Below are 15,973 nucleotides of genomic sequence, written 5' to 3' on the forward strand. Positions count from 1 at the left end.
ATAATCAAGGTCCTTCCCCCAGTGTAGGAGAGTCCAATCCTATAGAGCATAAGTTTAAGGTGAGAGGAGAAGATTTAAAAGGGACCGAAGGGGCAACTATTTCACACAGAGTGTGGTGCGTGTATGGAATGAGCTACCAGAGAAGCTGGTGGAGGCTGGTACAATTAAAACATTTGAAAGTCATTTGGACAAGTACATGGATAGGAAAGGTTTAGAGGGAAATGGGACTAGTTCAGTTTTGGCTATCTGGTCGGCTTGGTCCAAAGGGTTTGTTTCCGTCTATGACTCTATTGTTGGTGAATCCAGAACTTGGGGCATTACTTAAAAATATTAGGAGCTGCCTTTTAGGATAGAGACAAAGATAATTTGTTTTCTCTCAGCAGGTTCTATGACTTTGGAACTCTCTGCTTCAGAAGATGGCAAACGTGAAGTAATCAAATAGTTTTAAGATAGGGGTAGATATATTCTTGTTAGACAAAGGAATCAAAGGCTTTCAGGAATAGGTGGGAAGGTGGAACTTGAAACACAGACAGATCAGCCATGAGATTATTTACAGTTAGAGCCGGTTCAAGTAGCCAAGCAACTCATAATTCATATGTTTGTAATTCCACTCACCCGCTGCAAGTTTTTTTCTCTCACAGTTATCACAAATTTCCTTCTGTAGGCTTCTTTGAACCTGCTTCCAACAAACTATCAGGCAGGGCAATCTGAATCTAAAGTACTCACTGTATATAAAGGTTAACTATCAGATAACCACTGCTTCTTTTCTCAAACACCCAATAGTGATGTCCCTCTAGTTTTGGACCTCTGTATGAACAGTAAACTGTCTTCACCTGTCTACTGTGTCCAGACTCGCTATGACAACACTTGGCTCAGTCATTGCAAACCTCTCTTGTGTTCCATACAATTTGAACCATAAACCTTTTTTGGCACAAAAACAAAAGGTATAACTTATCAAGTGTTTACCCCACATAAGCCATGTTGTCTCATTAACTCTTCGGCTGAGTCCCCTACCCACTTTACAATGCATTGGTTTTCAAGCAAGTCTTTTCTGGAAGGTCCTGTAAATATGTGCTTTATCAACAGATGTTGGCAGACAGTTCCACAACATTCTAACTTTTTTTAAGTTATGAAATCTCTGACCTCCCCTTTCAATCTGTAGTTAATGCAACACTACTGTTAGTAAATCTGGAGATGCCTGAGCTGTAGAGAGTCCAAGACACGGTAGAGAGGCAGATTATGCAGACGTGGAAGTCTTTGTAATGGAGAGGATTTGGAATAGGGAGCTCACCTCAGGGTTGAACGGTACCATGAGCCCGATTGAAGATGAGGAGGGAGTTTAAAAGTATCGGTAAGGAATTGAAAAATTGTGGTAAGGATCAAAGGTAATGGCTTCAGTCTTCCCATCGTTGAGCTGGAGAAAGTTAAACTTTACCCATGACTGACATTAAGTAAGCAGTCTGTCACAGCTTGCTGAAGTAGTTCACTGGCAGTCAAGCCCCGCTAATTTCAGAATTGTCTGCAATGGAAAATTTGATGAAACAATTGAATTGTCAGATTTGTATCTGTTTGATTCAGGTCAAAGAGATGTGCACACAAGGTCTTCTTCATAAACAAGAAAGCCCATTATTAATCAAATGTTTAAAAATGTTAACAAAACAATTAAATTGCTCATTTCTAATATAATAACTTAAATTCTGTCTCTTTGTCAAAATTCCCAAACACTTACAAACAAACATAAAGAGACAAGACATGAATAAATGGGTGGGGAAAGAAAACAGAGAAATAAAGTTCTGGCACCAGTCTGGGTCACAGATGTCAATGAGTTATTATCTTTCAACTCCTTACTAATGGTGCAAATACACCGTTTCTCAGTCTTTCACTCATCAATTGAGGATTCATTTTTTAAATTAGATTCCCTACTGTGTGGAAACAGGCCCTTTGGCCAAGCAAATCCACACCGACCCTCCGAAGAGTAACCCACCCAGACCCGTTTCCCCTCTGACTAACACGGTAGGCAATTTAGCATGGCCAATCCACCCTTAACCTACACATCTTTGGACTGTGGGAGGAAACCGGAGCACCTGGAGGGAACCCACACAGACACGGGCAGAATGTGCAAACTCCACACAGACAGACACTCAAGGCCGGAATTGAACCCGGGTCCCTAGCACTGAGGCAGCAGTACTAGCTACTGTGCCTCCACAAAGAACTTTTCATAAGAACTAGGAATAGAAGTGGGCAATTTAGCCCCTGCGGCCTGCTCTACCATTCGATATGACTGTTGACCTCTTTTCCATGAGGTTCTCAAATTTCATGACAGATAAGGACAGCCAAATTAGAATTTAATACAACTTCCTGTTTATTAGTAACTCTTTAATTCTTAGTAAGCACACAACCTACATACTATTTATTTGACGAGTCTAGATACTACCCATGTGTGATGAACTGGCTGGTTCACTCCAACAAGTTGTATTTGTCTCTATGTTCTGAACTCAGGTCTCCTCTTCACAGTGCTCTGTCTCACAAAAGATGTCTCTGATCCTTCTTTTAGATGTTTCGTCCCGTCTTCAAGACTGGTCAATGTCATGCCTCCCTTGCATAAGATCCTCATGGTTCTGAGCTCATTTTTCTGAGACCTGTGTGAACAGGAGACATCTGTTTCCATGGTTCCTCTTATCAGTCCTATTTTATCCCTTTTTGCAACCGCAGAGGTTGAATAATCTTTAGCCTCAGCCACTTGACTGATCAACAATCTGATTTTACTTCTTCCTCTTACAGTAAGCCGATCTGGTGTTTCTATAAAGTTAGAGGAGAAAGTGAAGACAACAGATGCTGGAAATAAGAGCTGAAAATGTGTTGCTGGAAAAGCGCAGCAGGTCAGGCAGCATCCAAGAAGCAGGAAATTTGGCGTTTCGGGCACAAGCCCTTCTTCAGGAAACCTCCTATTCCTTGGATGGTGCCTAATCTGCTGCGCTTTTCCAGCAACACATTTTCAGCTCTTTATATAAAGTTAGATTAGATTACTTACAGTGTGGAAACAGGCCCTTCGGCCCAACAAGTCCACACCGACCCGCCAAAGCGCAACCCACCCATACACCTACATTTACCCCTTCACCTAACACTACGGGCAATTTAGCATAGCCAATTCACCTGACCCGCACATCTTTGGACTGTGGGAGGAAACCGGAGCACCCGGAGGAAACCCACGCAGACACGGGGAGAACGTGCAAACTCCACACAATCAGTCGCCTGAGTCGGGAATTGAACCCCGGTCTCAGGCACTGCGAGACAGCAGTGCTAACCACTGTGCCACCGTGCCGCCCGTGTTAGTCTGACATGCATGACGGGAAATTATGCTAACTCTGTAGATCATAAGGCCACAGTTATCCCGGGCTATGGCTTTCCATGCTTCTGAAAATGGTTTGGCCCTTTTCCTTTCATCACAAAATTTGCAGTGTGAATAACTTAAAGAGAAAGAGAGAGGAGTAGCTGTTAGGTAATTGCAGTTTACGTATAATTTGGAGTTGCTAGTGTTGGGCTGGGGTAGACAAAGTCAGAAATCACACGATATCAGGTTATAGTTTGAAGTGGGAGATGGCATGGGGCAGAGTGACACTAGACACACGGACACACAAGATGGCTGCTGAGCCATCAGATGGCCGCTGGACCACAATATGGAGAGAGACAGCAGAGCAAACACCAATACTGCCTGGGGCCACCAGAATGTCAGCACAATGCACTTACAACCTAGTTGGTTAGTTTAAGACGGGTGGGGGAGAGAATACACAGGTGTAGCGTACACTGCCTGCCGAAGTGTCTGGATCCAGCCAACATCTTTGATAGAAATGCTAACAGTTTGATATGGACTCAATACAGAGTGCTAATAGCCAGGGCTGCAGTAATCATCCTTCTCAGGAAAAGCGATTAGTGCCCAATACTGCAGCAATGGACTTCTGCGCAGACATTGAAACTGACAATGTCTGCACTGAAACTGACAACGGCCGTGCTGAAATTAACAAAGGCTGCGCTGGAACTGACAATGACTGCACCGAAACTATTAACGATTCTGCAATGTTCACCATAAGCAAACCATGTTACAATAACCTCACCACTGACCTATTATTACAAAATGAATAAAAGAATCTTGACATGTGCTCCAGGTTGAGAGAAGACTGGCCGCTGACCACTGTGCTGTTGGTGTCTTTCTCTCCCTGGAGTTCCGGTATTTCCTGGTACAATAAACTCTTGTCGTTGAACCCCACTCTGACTCTGAGGCTGGTCATTCTCCCCACAGCAACTGGCGCTGCGAGCAGGGTTCTTATTACCGGCGCCCTGGTTAAAGGCCATGATTGGGGAACCGGGGGTAAGAACCGATTTATATCTGCAATTGGAAGAGTCAGACTGGGCCAGTGACACAGTTTAAATGGTATACCGATTGTAACATCTAATTTGCACCAGGACTGAGTTAAAAATTTTAAGTGCATGTCTGTGGAGAATAAGTGTTTAACTGTGCTAACCTGCTGCTTGTGCTGAAACAGCCAGAGGACAAGGTTGTGCGTGTCTTAAAGACTCTGCCCTAAACTGATTGTTAAGATGGGTAGCCACCCCGCAAATGTGATGGGAATTGAGGTGCTAAGGGCACTCGGAGCTGCGAAGCACAAGTGGCAAAGTCGGGCGAACAAAGCTTTAAGTTAAAAGTTGGGTGCTGTCTGTGGTTGTAATTTCCAATGTAGTGAGGAAGAGGAGCTGATCGCTTTGATCAAAAACCACTCTGACTAGTGGAGCACAGTTTACCAAGGTGAGGAGCGTGGACACTGTGGGTAACCGTGATACCCTGTCAGTCCGGAGTAGAACAACAGAGCTTGAATAGTGGTGGTGGCCAGGAGGGTAAAGAGTCCCACCGGTAGAGAGCACACCAGGCTAGAGGTAGGTTTCTGGGCCTATCAGGAGGTGTTGGGTCAGTAGAGGTGGCCGGGTGGGTAGTGGAGTCTCGGTAGATCACACCCTATTGAGCCGGCATTCCCAGCCGACCGGTAGGTACCGACTAGCATTGGTGGCTGGGAGGGTAAAGAAGTCCCACTGCTACAGAGCACACCAGCTAGGAGGCTGCTACAGCCAGATGGATGGTGCTGGGACAGTATTAGTGGCCGGGGGTAGAGAGGTCCCCACTGGATTGGGTACATCTTACTCTTGGTAATATCCAGGAGTACACAATCTGCTAAATGGCAGATCAAAGTTTTTTTTTAGATTATTCGATTCCCTACAGTGTGGAAACAGGCCATTCGGCCCAACAACCCTCCAAAGAGTAACTCACCCAGGCCCAATTCCCTGTGACTAATGCATCTAACACTATGGGCAATTTAGCATGGCCAATTCACCTAACCTGCACATCTTTGGACTGTGCAAGGAAACCAGAGCAAACCCGCACAGACACGGGGAGAATGTGCAAACTCCACACAGTCGTCCAACGCTGGAATCGAACCTGGGTCCCTGGTGCTGTGAGGCAGCAGTGCTAACCACTGAGCCACCGTGCCACCCCATTTGAGGGGGGGGATATTGCAGGTTCTCTTATTGAGAAATACAAGGCAGGCAGACAAGGGTTGACCAAACAAATGAAGAAAAATGGTTGGGATCTATCCCAGACATGAGCACAACAGTGGGTAGATAAACAGAAATGAAATAAAACTAAACAGGTAGGAGTAATGTTAGTGCACCAGTTAGCAGGCCTAATTGAACAAGTAGGTGTCTCCACTAGCAGGTGGAGAAAAGGACAAGAATGAATTAAGGAGCTGGAGGACAGGATAAAGGAGCCAGAGCGAAGATCAGAAAAAGTAGAAGAGGAAAAGGAGATTGACTCTGTCTCCTCCTAAAAAAAAGTCCCGCTCCCTCTATTGGACGAACCGTGCAAGTGTATAACTTAGTGACCGTTACCAGGGGAGGAACAGACTCACAGCCCGAAGCGAATTATAAACTACCCTTGTAGAAATAAACAATATCTAACCCCATGAAATTCTATGTATGCTAAAATAATGAGGGCACCGTAATGGGCAATGATCTCCTGAAAGAATATAAAGTTCTAATTGATTGTGCAAAAGGGAAACTGATTTGGTCCAGACAGGGCGGTTGAAAGACCGAGATTGGGAAACTTCCAAGTCACCTTGAAACAAGGTGGCTACAGCCACCAGTAGGGACTGGAACCTCGAAAAGGGGGGATTCGGAGCCATCTACGCCTCCGTCCCCAGAGCCTGGGCAGAAACAAAAGTTAAATACAGGTCTAGTTAACACAGACCCAATAAGGGTTCCCAGACTGGAGCATAAGCCCCACTGGCAATACCCAATAGAACCTGAAGCAGAAAAAGCAGTTGTGGAGATAGTGCAAGGACTAGTGAGACAGGGAATCCTGAAAGAAACCACAAGTACAGCTAATTCTCTGATGTGGCCAGTACTAAAGCCTGATGGGAGCTTCAGGCTCACCATTGATTATACAGGACTAACTAAGGTCACCCCCAAATTGCACCCATTGTAGCACAGCCCGACGCTATTTTAAACGGTGAGCACAAGATATTTACAGTTTTAGACAGAGTCAACAGTTTCTGGTCTATCCTGAGTACCAGAATAAATTCGCTTTACAGTGAGGGCCAGGCAGCACACTTGGACTTGTCTGCCAAAGCCCTACTGTTTTTCACAGGGTGATGAGCGACATTCTGAAGAGATTAGATTTACCAGAGGGCAGCACTGCTCTCCAGGATGTAAATGATATCCTAATTGCCTCAGAATCTGAGTCAGGGCACCAGGAAACTCTATGTCTAGTTTTGCAGGAATTGGCAGCCACAGGGTAAGAAGTTAGCCCCATAAAGGCTAACGAATTGGGAAAGTACAAATTTTACACCAGAGACACCTTGTATCCCAGGCGTTCAAAGTAATGCCCAACGACCTCAAGAAAGCAACCCAACAGATGCCACGACCTGCCACTGTCAGGGGAGTCAGAAAGGTCACAGGGCTATTCAACTACAGTCGGACCTTAACACCCGAGTTCGCAAAATTTGGCTGTACTGAACCAGATGTGAATTAAAGGAGGCAATCCCACCTTGGAACCTGTAACCTTGTAGGGCCAGAACAGGAGGAAGCATACAGGGCAGCTTCAAACCCGACTCATATCAGCCCCCGGGCTAGGGCTGCCAGATCCCAGCAAGGATATGCACATGCACTGTCATAATGAGAGAGGGTTTTATTCCACGGTGGTCACCCAAGACCACGGTAGCAGGAGATAGCCCGTGGGATACTACTCAAATACAGAAGGGCCAGTCATCACCGGGTTGCCCAGGTGCGTAGCAGCCTTAGATTGTGCTGCTTGGGCTGTTAGAGTCAACGAGCCCTTAGTAATGACAGGGAATATCATCCTCCACACCAAACACATCCTAGTAGAGATGCTAAACACAGGGAACCTGAGGGCTGTCTCCAATATGAGAAGGGCAAAGTGGGAGGCAGTCCTTTTAGACAATAGACAATAGGTGCAGGAGTAGGCCATTCAGCCCTTCGAGCCCTGCACCGCCATTCAATATGACCATGGCTGATCATTCCTAATCAGTATCCTGTTCCTGCCTTATCTCCATAACCCTTGATTCCACTATCCTTGAGAGCTCCATCCAACTCTTTCTTAAATGAATCCAGAGACTGGGCCTCCACTGCCCTCTAGGGCAGAGCATTCCACACAGCCCCCACTCTCTGGGTGAAGAAGTTTCTCCTCATCTCTGTCCTAAAATGGTCTACCCTGTATTTTTAAGCTGTGTTCTCTGGTTCAGCACTCACCCATCAGCGGAAACATGTTTCTTGCTGCCAGAGTGTCCAATCCTTTCATAATCTTATATGTCTCAATCAGATCCCCTCTCAGTCTTCTAAACGCAAGGGTTTACAAGCCCAGTCACTTCAATCTTTCAGTGTAAGGTAATCCCGCCATTCCAGGAATTGACCTCATGAACCTACGCTGCACTCCCTCAACAGCCAGAATGTCTTTCCTCAAATTTGGAGACGCACGCAGTACTCCAGGTGTGGTCTCACCAGGGCCCTGTACAGCTGCAGAAGCACCTCTTTGCTTCTATACTCAATCCCTCTTGTTATGAAGGCCAGCATGCTATTAGCCTTCTTCACTACCTGCTGTACCTGCATGCTTACCTTCATTGACTGGTGTACAAGAACACCCAGATCTCTCTGTACTGCCCCTTTACCTAAATTGATTCCATTGAGGTATTTTACTCCCAAGTCGGAACGTGGTAATAGTTAGGGATATGGTGGAAAACCTAGCTGAGGGAATTCTGGACACAGCGGAACCGCACAACTGTGGGGATATAGATGGGGATGAAGGGGGGGGGTGAGTAAAAGATACCCCCACCACCAGACACAGCTGAGGAGCCCCTCTTCATGAACGGGTCATAGAAATATGTAGCAGGGTCGCACCGATTGGATGGGCTGTGGTAAATGATAAATTAGAAACAGTTATGCCTGGAGGGATTGTTGGAAGTCAGTCTGCACAGGAAGCAGAACTGGTAGCACTCACCAAAATAATGGCACTAGTAAAAGGAAAAACCGTGTGTATATATACAGACAGTCAATATGCCTTCAGTGTGGTCCATGACTATATGGTGGTATGGGGTAAAAGGAGGGGGGAGCAGTGGGGTGGGAATCCCTATCATACACCAATTAGAAATGCAGGCACTATTGCATACCCGTGAACAGCCAAAAGAGGCTATAGGAATAAAAATAAAAGCCCATCAAGGATCCAGCAGAGTCCAGGTTGGCTAAACTTCAAAGGAAACCAGGCAGCAGACCGAGCAGCTCAGAAAACCCGAGAACCAGAAACCATCGACGAGGTTACAACAGCCACTATTGAATTAGCAAAAGACGCTATCCAAATTCAGCAGCTCCAGGAGGACACCCTGCAGGGTGAAAGAGAGCAATGGAGACTGTAGGGATCAATCAAAGGGGAGGATGGTGTCTGGAGGCAAAGTGGTAGCAGCAGCATGTATACAGAACCGCACCACATACTCTCCCATACAGATAGAGAGGCCGTGGTAGCAAGCCTAGGGAGAGAGCGGTGGTGGGAGGGAATGTGTGGCCACGTACTGACGCAGATGCATGGTTTGGGCACAACATAACCCAGGGAGACCCATAAAAGTTAGGATGGGACCCCAGCCCAGACCTAGGGGACCCTGAGAACACGTTCAGATGGATTTTATAGGGCCGATACCAGGCTCCCATGGGAAATGTACTGCCTGGTCATCATAGAACAATTCACCCAGTGGGTAGAAGCATTCCTGACCAAAAGCTGCACTGTAGCTAGAATATTCAGGGAGGAGTTAATCCTGAGATTGGGGAGTTTACACGGTGGCACAGTGGTTAGCACTGCTGCCTCACAGCACCAGAGACCTGGGTTCAATTCCCGACTCAGGCGACTGACTGTGTGGAGTTTGCACGTTCTCCCCATGTCTGCGTGGGTTTCCTCCGGGTGCTCCGGTTTCCTCCCACAGTCCAAAGATGTGCGGGTCAGGTGAATTGGCCGTGCTAAATTGCCCGTAGTGTTAGGTAAGGGGTAAATGTTGTGGGATGGGTGGGTTGCGCTTCAGCGGTTCGGTGTGGACTTGTTGGGTCAAAGGGCCTGTTTCCACACTGTAATCTAATCGACTCCGACCAAGGGACACATTTTACAGACAAGGTCATGAAGACTGTCTGCCAATTACAAAAATTTCACATCCCCTATCCCCCCTGAGAGGGAAGGAACAGGACACTGAAAAATGCTTTAGGCTAAGGCTATGCGAGCCTCGGGCAGAACATGGGCTGAGGTGCTGCTGAAGTACGAATGAGATTAAGAGCCATCACGAATCAGGGAACCAGGCTAACACCGTATGAATTAATGACCGGCCGAGACATGCTATTGCCCAGAGTCAATAATCACAGGGGGCACCGACGTGGGGCCACTAAATTCGGCGATATGTGATAGAATTAAGCGCCCAATCGAAAGGGATGTGGAAATCTGTCATTGACCAACAGGCCAAAAAAGGACAGGGCAGAGGAATTCGGAACCCCAGCCCGAGGTCCCACCTGCAGGAGGCCGGTGTGAGCACTGACCGACAAACAGGCCAGGCTTTGTCCCGAACTAGAATGGGCCATGCGACGGGGTAGTAAGGGGCACACCTGGGCCTACCCAGACATTAAAGGGAAAGGCATATGGGAAGAACTGGACCCAACTAAAACCGTTTAGAGATCCCTGTGACCAAACTCACGCCATTGACCATTCCCCGGGCACAGACAGGAACGGCGGGACCAAGATGGTCATCCCAGAGGGAAGACTGACAACACAACCGAACAAACCACACAGGAGCACGACTGCACCTCCTGACGAAAACAAATACTGTGACTGATAACTTAATTTTAAGTGCAAATCTGTATGTATTTCACGGTGTTTAAGTGTTGCGACTGTTGGGAGCATGGCAGGATTTGAGGATAACCTCCTCTATAAAACCCACCGAAGTTTGCCTGGGAATCGAACTGTCTGCTACCCCCGGCGCGATCAGTAGAATCCCTATTTGCAGCCACTCTGGTGTGGATTCCTTGTGACTGTATAGACACCTCGGGAGGGCTGTGTAAAGGGCAGATAGGAAAATATAAATGGGGACTCCAGGGTAGATGTGTGCAGCTGGACAGGCCACCCATGGTACCAGGCCCCCCAGCCTGGGAAGGGGAAGACCCGTTTAAAACCTGGTAATTACCCAAAGAGCTTCACAGGGCAGGGATGGGAATACGTTTATGCCCTGGTTCCCAAAAATGACTCAAAAATTCCCAACACACTGCACTCATCAGCACAGTACGGTCACCAGGGGACAGTTTACCTGTACCTGCAGTGAGCAGGGATGCTTGAATGTGACCGTGGGCAGACAATTCATGTGTGGTCAGTGCAATGGCACCCATGGCAGACGTCGACATACCCATTCGATACTCACCAGCTCGTGGTGGGGGGGGGGGGGCACCCAGGGGATCAGGGATGATGTGGATGGACAGACAGACAGACAATGTATGTTACCGAGCAGCGAAGGGATTTGTTTTGCTATTTAAGGGGACTTATGTGTCAGACACCCCAGAGCTCCCAAACTTGTTCGCAGTTGGGACAATTGCACCCCTTACTGTACCACGCTTCGGCAGGGGCCATGTTTGGAGAAGGATAGTGACCCGCTCCATCAGCCAGGAGCTCTGTGCTTACCAGCAGGTTCCCACCATTTTGGGTCATCACTGGGATATAGATTCCTGGGATCTCTACCTTTGGGGGGCGCTAAGAACCGAAATGACCTTGTATGTGGCCCGACTATCCTGGGCAATAGTACCGCAAAAGCTCTGGAAGCAATTAATACAGAGCTGGCTGAACTCAGACTCTACACACAGCAGACACATTGCGCTGTGGATTATCAATGAGCACAGCAAAGGGGAGTTTGTATCATTATTGGTGACAATTGTATCACCCATGTTATTCCTGATGAAGGGCTTATGCCCGAAACGTCGAATTTTTGTTCCTTGGATGCTGCCTGACCTGCTGCGCTTTTCCAGCCACACATTTTCAGCTCTGATCTCCAGCATCTGCAGTCCTCACTTTCTCCTCACCCATGTTATTGGTGACTCTTATAGTATTGCAGAAAATATCAAGAATATCTGAGAGCAGCTAGCTATTTTTCGACAGGGAGCCATAATTACAAATAAATTGGTTGCTAGGTAAATCTTGGGGACCCTATTTGGCACATGGGATAATTCTCCTCATTGCACTCATGCTGATATTCTGTGTGGGCCATGGGTGTTTAAAACTCTGCTGTGGGGCGCTACTGATGAGAACTGGACCAGCAGTGAATGTCTCTACATAAGAGTCCCCAACGAAACTAGTACTCCATGATACCCCTCAGGAGGAAGAACTCCTAGTGATGACCTACCTCTACATGTGAATTGGGTGGGTCTGCGGGAGATCTCCGAAGTCACGTCCTTGACCTCAAAGGGGGGAGTGAAGTGGGAGATGGCACGGGGCAGGGTGACACTAGGCATATGGACACACAAGATGGCCGCTGAGCCATCGGTTGACCAACTTGACACACAAGATGGCCGCCGGACCGCAATATGGAGAGAGACAGCAGAGCAATCACAGACACTGCCTGGGCCCACCAGAATGCCAGCACAATGCACTCACAACCCAGTTGACTAGTTTAAGGCAGGTATGGGAAAGAATACACATGAGTAGCACACACTGCCTGCTGAAGCCTCTGGGTCCAGCCAATACCTTTGATAGAAATGCTAACTGATTGATACGGACTTAATACACAGCGTTAACAGCCAGGGCTGCAGGAATCATCCTTCTCAGGAAAAGCGATTAGCGCCCATTACTACAGCAATGGAAGTCCACACAGACATTGAAACTGACAATGTCTGTGCTGAAACTGACAACCATGCTGCGCTGGAACTGACAATGACTGTATCAAAATTATTAACGATTCTGCAATGTTCACAATAAATAAACCATGTTACAAAGACAATAACCTCATCACTGACCTATTATTACAAAATGTATAAAAGTATCTTGACATGTGCTCTGGGTTGAGAGAAGACTTGCAGCTGATCATTGTGCTGTCGGTGTCTTTCTCTTCCCGGAGCTCCGGTATTTCCTGGTATAATAAACCCTGTTGTTGAACCCCGACTGTGACTCCGAGGCTGGTCATTCTCCCCACAACAAGTCCAACAGGTTTATTTGAAATCACAAGCTTTCGGAGCAAAGCCCTTTAGTCAGATGAAGTGAGAGGGAAGCACACAGACACCGAATTTACATAAATTCCCTTTCGTTTCACCTGATGAAGGGGCTGTGCTCCGAAAGCTTGACATTTTATACATAGGGAGAGAAACAGAGAGAGAGAGAGAGAGAGAGATGCTTCCTCTTCCCAGCTGTATGTTCACACATAAGGGTGGAGCCTTGGTTTAAAGCAGTATCTTCATCCATTTTTAGTACAGTCCAAAATCATTGAGTCATACAGCACCGAAACAGGCCCTTCGGTCCAACCAGTCTATGCTGAACATAATCCCAAACTAAACCAGTCCCACCTACCTGCTCCTGGCCCATATCCCTCCAAACCCTTTCCTCTTCATTGATCTATCCAAATGTCTTTTAAACGTTGTAATTGTACTCTCATCCATTACTTCCTCTGGAAGTTCATTCCAACCTGCACCACTCTCTGTGTAAAACAGTGGCCTCTCATGTCTTTTTTTAACTCTCACCTTAAAACATGTGACCCTGCTCTTCAAATCCCACACCCTAGAGACAAAGACAATTACCATTAACGCTATCTATTCCTCTCATTCCTTTATAAACTTCTATCGGATTGTCTCTCAACCTCCTACACTCCAGTGAAAAAAGATTTATTACTCAAACCTTCCATACTCAACAACATCCTGGTTAGATCTCATGGAATACAGGGAGAGGGAACCATTTGGATACAGAACTGGCTCCAAGGTAGAAGACAGAGGCTGTGGTGGAGGGTTGTGTTTTTCAGACTGGAGGCCTGTGACCAGTGGAGTGCCCAGAACCAATCCATATGGCACAGTGCTGGGGAAAAAGGCCTCCAGTCCAAAAAGCAATCATCCACAACCACTCTCTGTCTTCTGCTGTTAAGTCAATTGCTATTTTAATTGGAAAGCTCTCCCCAACTCACGTGACCTAACTTTATTAAGAGGGCTTTACAAATCTGGTGGTGTAGACACAATCAGGGTCAAAAGGGACAGATCTTTCTGTTAAAAATGTCATTCACAGAAACACCTAAAATTTTACAGGATTAAAATAATGTATAAAATGTCAAATTGAAACTAACAGATCTAGTGTCAACTTCTATTTGTGGAAGGAAATTCCAAAATTCCATTGACCCTTTCTATGGAGAGGTGCTTCCTAATATCTCTCCTGAACAGTCTGACCCTAATTGTCAGACTATGCTGCCTAATTCTCAAAAATCCAACCAGTAGAACTGCTCTGTAGAAGAGTCGCTGTATCCCTAAATGTTTTCACTGATTTCTCTCCACAGTTGCTGTCACACCTGCTAAATTTCTCCTGCAGTTTTGGGTTTTTGTTCAGATTTCTGTGGTTCTTTGTTTCATTTTTGACTATTTTCAAAATTGGTAAGTGCTCGTTGAGTGGCAGAACTGAGTTGACACTTTTGCTCCTACACCCTTAATTATGATGGACAGCACAGTGGCTCAGTACCTCACAGCATCAGGGACCTTGGGCAGTTGTTTGTGTGGAGGTTGCACATTCTCCCTGTAACTGCGTGGGTTTCCTCCAGATATTCTGGTTTGATTAGATTCCCTACAGTGTGGAAACAGGCCCTTCGGCCCAACAAGTCCACACCGCCCCTCCAAAGAACAACCCACCCAGACCTATTCCCCTAACACTACGGGCAATTTAGCCAATTCACCTAACCTGCACATCTTTGTGACTGTGGGAGGAAACCGGAGCAAACCCATGCAGATATGGGGAGAACGTGCAAACTCCACACAGTCATCCGAGGCTGGAATTGAACCCGGGTCCTTGGTGCTGTAAGGCAGCACCACTCACCACTCAGCTACTAGTCCAAATATGTGCAGGTTAGGATGGATTGGCTATGCTGAATTAGCCTTTAGTGTCCAAGGATGTGCAGGTTGGACGGATTAGCCCTGGGAAATGCAGGGTTACAGGAATGAATCTGGGGAGAATGCTCTCCAGGGGTCAGCATGGATCCGATGGGCTGAGTGGCCTGCTTTTACACTGTTGGGATTCTGACTCCCCACTGAAGGATTCATAAACACCAGAAGCTGAGCAGAGTGACCAGGGCAACTCTCACAAACTTTCAAAGTCAGTCTGTTGCCTATTTGCAAAGACAAAGGTGTTGATGTTAAAAAACAGTGTAATTGAGTTGAAACCAGATCCATCAGCTCCGCCATTGAAATGTCAAACTGGGAGGGGAAATGGAGCCATCGCCACGCCCCCACCCACTGTGATTGGTTCAGCATGATGGTTGACGGCGGAAAGGGCCAATCAGATAGTGACGGGTGTGGGTCGCTACGCTAACCCATTGGCTTGGCGCCCTCCATTCGGGGGCGGGATAAATGCTTGACAGGCAGCCAATAAGGATTAGGATCTGCCCGTGGTAAGGCGGGACTACGACTCGACGGATGGGCCTGACAAGCAATGGTGTCTCCGAGCCGCGGTGTGGGAGGCGGGACTAAGGCATGACACTGCCAATAGCGTGAGGGCTACCAACCGAAGGGGGCAGGGCCAACATCTGACCGGCGGGCCGTGTAGCCAATGGGGCGCAGGGCCCATGCTAGGGGGCGGGGTTGGACCCTGATTGACAGTTAGGATCAGCAATGCCTCGGGGAGGGAGGGGAGAGGGTGGAAACGCGTTGCTCGGCGACCAGCAAAATAAAATCCCGAACTGGAGGAAAGGCGGGAAGAATTAGGGAGAAAAATCAAATAAACAGTGAAAGACTGTTCAATGGGTTTTCCAGCGCAACAGTTGGTCGACCCCAGGTTGTGCGCGTTCGGTCCGAAATTTCCCTAACGGTCGGTGGGTGGGGCCAACGACGCGCGAGCCAATGGCTCCCTCAGTATTAATTAGATGGACTAGTCACCTGTCCATTCAGCAGCAGCAGCATCATCACGTGGGCGGGTCCCAGACCAGTCATCTTCACGTGCCCATAGACCAATGGCGGGTCCGTGGGTGGTTGATGGACACCCCGTTCTCCCCAATCCCAGCCAATCCGTAGCCGCCCGGTTCGGGAATGGGTGGGACTATCGTGTTACCTGACCCCAGGTTGGTCCGAGGGGAGTTGACGGACGTCGCGCTCTCCCCCAGTCTCAGCCAATCGACGCTGTCCATCTCTGCCATGCGTGTCCAGCCACCTGACTCCGGGCCAATGGCTCGTC

At 47.5% G+C, this 15,973-nt stretch overlaps 1 long non-coding RNA gene across 1 annotated transcript; it reads right to left on the bottom strand.

The window, feature by feature from the left end:
• Positions 1-1,270: 1,270 nt before the first annotated feature.
• LOC132805624 (uncharacterized) lies at positions 1,271-15,951 on the bottom strand. Its single transcript, XR_009640926.1, has 3 exons — positions 15,679-15,951; positions 2,435-2,639; positions 1,271-1,519 (listed from the first exon to the last, which is right to left on the bottom strand). It is a non-coding gene; the product is annotated as an uncharacterized LOC132805624 (long non-coding RNA).
• Positions 15,952-15,973: the final 22 nt, after the last annotated feature.

The sequence above is a fragment of the Hemiscyllium ocellatum genome, chromosome 50 (genome assembly GCF_020745735.1).
Source record: "Hemiscyllium ocellatum isolate sHemOce1 chromosome 50, sHemOce1.pat.X.cur, whole genome shotgun sequence".
Classification (NCBI taxonomy): Eukaryota; Metazoa; Chordata; class Chondrichthyes; order Orectolobiformes; family Hemiscylliidae; genus Hemiscyllium; species Hemiscyllium ocellatum.